Source organism: Myotis davidii, unplaced genomic scaffold (assembly GCF_000327345.1).
Source record: "Myotis davidii unplaced genomic scaffold, ASM32734v1 scaffold609, whole genome shotgun sequence".
Lineage (NCBI taxonomy): Eukaryota > Metazoa > Chordata > Mammalia > Chiroptera > Vespertilionidae > Myotis > Myotis davidii.
The window spans coordinates 532,485-535,128 of NW_006300164.1; positions in this window are offsets into that span (position 1 = coordinate 532,485).

Genomic DNA, 2,644 nt, shown 5'->3' on the forward strand with positions numbered 1-2,644 from the left:
CTCCTTCCCTCAGGGGACGTCTCAGGGAGGGTGGCCTGGCTGTGCACTTTGGGGGGAGGCGGGAGGGGGAGCCCCTGCTGGCTAGCCCGGGTGCAGGGGAATTCTGGGCAGAGCTGGCAGGCCCGGCCCTCCTGGAAGCATGCCCCTCAGATGACGGCTGAGTGAGAGTGAAACGGGCTTCTTTCAGAAGCTGCTGCCTGGGGTTGACCTTAAAATGTCTGAAAAATGAGCAGACGGGGTGGGGGTGGGGGAGCAGAGAAGCGGGTTGTATTTGGTGAGGGGCCCCCGCCTTGGGAGGCTCTGGGGACAGCCGGAGGGGCACATGCAGGGTGTCCCATGTCCAGGTCCTGAGTGGGGACCCAGATCACCCTTCCTGTTTCCTGTGCAAGCTGGTGTCTGTCCTCCAAAGGCCTGCGTGAGTAACGGATGTGAGGTGAGCACCTTAGGAGCCATCCCTGTCAGGGCACAGATGCCAAGGTGAGAAAGGAAGACAAAGGAGGCAGGGTGGGCTCCAGAGGCAGGAGGGGGGTGGGCTGCTTGCCTCCAGGCAGAGTAGGTGGCAGTGGCAGCGCCCCTCCCACCTTGGTCTGCTCACCGTGGGCAGGGGAGGCCCCAGCAGCCGTGTCCACACGGCCTTGACCCTGATCTGCAGCCAGGCCATGCCTTCCTCGGGGGGCACTGAGGCCAGGACGGCTGAGCTGAGACCCGGGCCTTGGCCCCCGCCCAGGGCTGCACGGGGCTGTCCCAGGGCCTCTTGGCCCCTCCCTGCTGTGGCTGCGGGCTGAGTTTCACTTTCTTTTTGGCAGGAAGGAACCCGACTGGGAATCCCCTGAGCTGCCCGAGGGCCAGGGTGAGTCACCCCTTTCCAGCTTGCCAGGTTGGGGGTGTCACCCCTTCAGAGCTGACAGGCGGGGGTGGGGTGGCACTTCCTGGTCAGGGGCCTGCCACCCACGCTCCCTCTCCCTCGGTTCTCAACTCTGCTCGCCTGGCAGGCCTGTCATGAGAGTCAAATTAAAACATACATAAATGCGTGCACGTGCGTGAAGACCCTGCGAAAGCAGAAATGTTTCCAAAAGGAAAAGCGTTTTCACGCCAGAAGCACCGGCAAGTCCTTCGCAATCGTTTCCGTGACGTCCACAGGCGGCTGGCTGCCTTCCCGGGAGCCGAGACCTGGCTCAGGAGAAATCTCTGGACGTGGGCAGGACCAGGTGGCTCCAGTCAGCCCTGCTGCCTGACCCCTGCTCTGGAGGCGTGACCCTCCGCGATCACTGCAGAGGCAGGCGGGCAGTTTTCCCGATTGTGCGGCGGAACCTCTTCTTTGCAACAAGAACCGTTTCCTGCAGGGAGTTCACAGCGGAGGGTTCACAAAGGGGAAGCCTTCCTACACCTGAGAGCCGCCTGGCCACGAGCTGTCCGTGGGAGGTTTCCACGGCTGCTGGTGGCCAGCTCGGCCTGGGGTTCATGGAACATGCAGCAGAGGCAGGGCGGCCGGGCTGCTATCTTTCAGGGAAATTCCGACTTGGAAACCCAGTCATGACTGACGCAGCGTGATGCAAGCACTTCCCACGCCATGTGGACTGGTCACATGACGCAACTTCACAAAAAATAAATAATAACAACAACAAAATAGAAAAGCAAGGAACTTCCGGTTGGTGCGTCCGTCTGCAGTTGCTCCGGATGAGTCCCCTGGAGCGGAGGTGCTGGGTGTGCTGTGTGACCGGGGAGAGGAGTCTTACCGCTGAGTCTCCATGTTCTTTTCCGCAAAATGAAGAATGCAGTGCCCTTCGGACGCTGGTGCGAGATGAGACGCTGGTTGCCAGGTACTGAGCAATGCCCGCGCTCAGTGAGAGACCCTCCATTGGGTCTTGGCACGAGAGAAGCATGCTGGCCTCGGGTCAGCACTCCCCGCGCTGCTCCTTTCTTTCTGGCCAAGACCCCTGCCTTGTTTCCAGATGTTTCCATTGCGTGTTCCACATTTCCGTGTGTCTGGAGGCCATAGTTTGTGCATTTTTGGTTTTGTTGGTGGTAAAAGTCATATAAAATTCACCATTAATCCATACATTTCAGTGTTATTTGTGCACGTGCAAGGTCGAGCATCCATCACCACTATTTAGTTCCAGAACACTAACCTACCCGAGAGGAGACCTCGTCGCCTTCAGACCCTTTAAGGGAGCGGAGACTTTTCGTGTTTTCTTACAAACATAACTCACGCAGGGCCTGCGCTGAGCCGGGCGTCGGCCTGGGCCTGACCCTTCCTGGACACCGCCAGGTTCTCGGGAGGTGAGGGCAGTGAAGGCCTTGCTGCGGGCGTCCTGTCCTCCAGTCCTGCCGCCCTCCCGTCCTCCCGGGGCGCACGGAGCTCCGTGGACACAGAGCTGCGAGGGCGCCCGGCAGGCTCTGCGCAGAGCAACCCCGGAGGGAATGAATGAAGCAACGTCAGGGCAACGCCAACCAATCGACGCCCGCTGCGGCTCCCTCCGTGCTCCTGGTAGGCTCTTGTGTCTGTCCGTCAGAAAAGCGGGCACGAAGAAGGGCGGGGGGGGAACCTGACCAATCAGAGCCCGCTGCGGCTCCCTGCACGTTCCTGATAGGCTCTTATGTCAGTTCGTCAAGCTCGGAGGCGGGGCGGGTCCGCGGCATCGGC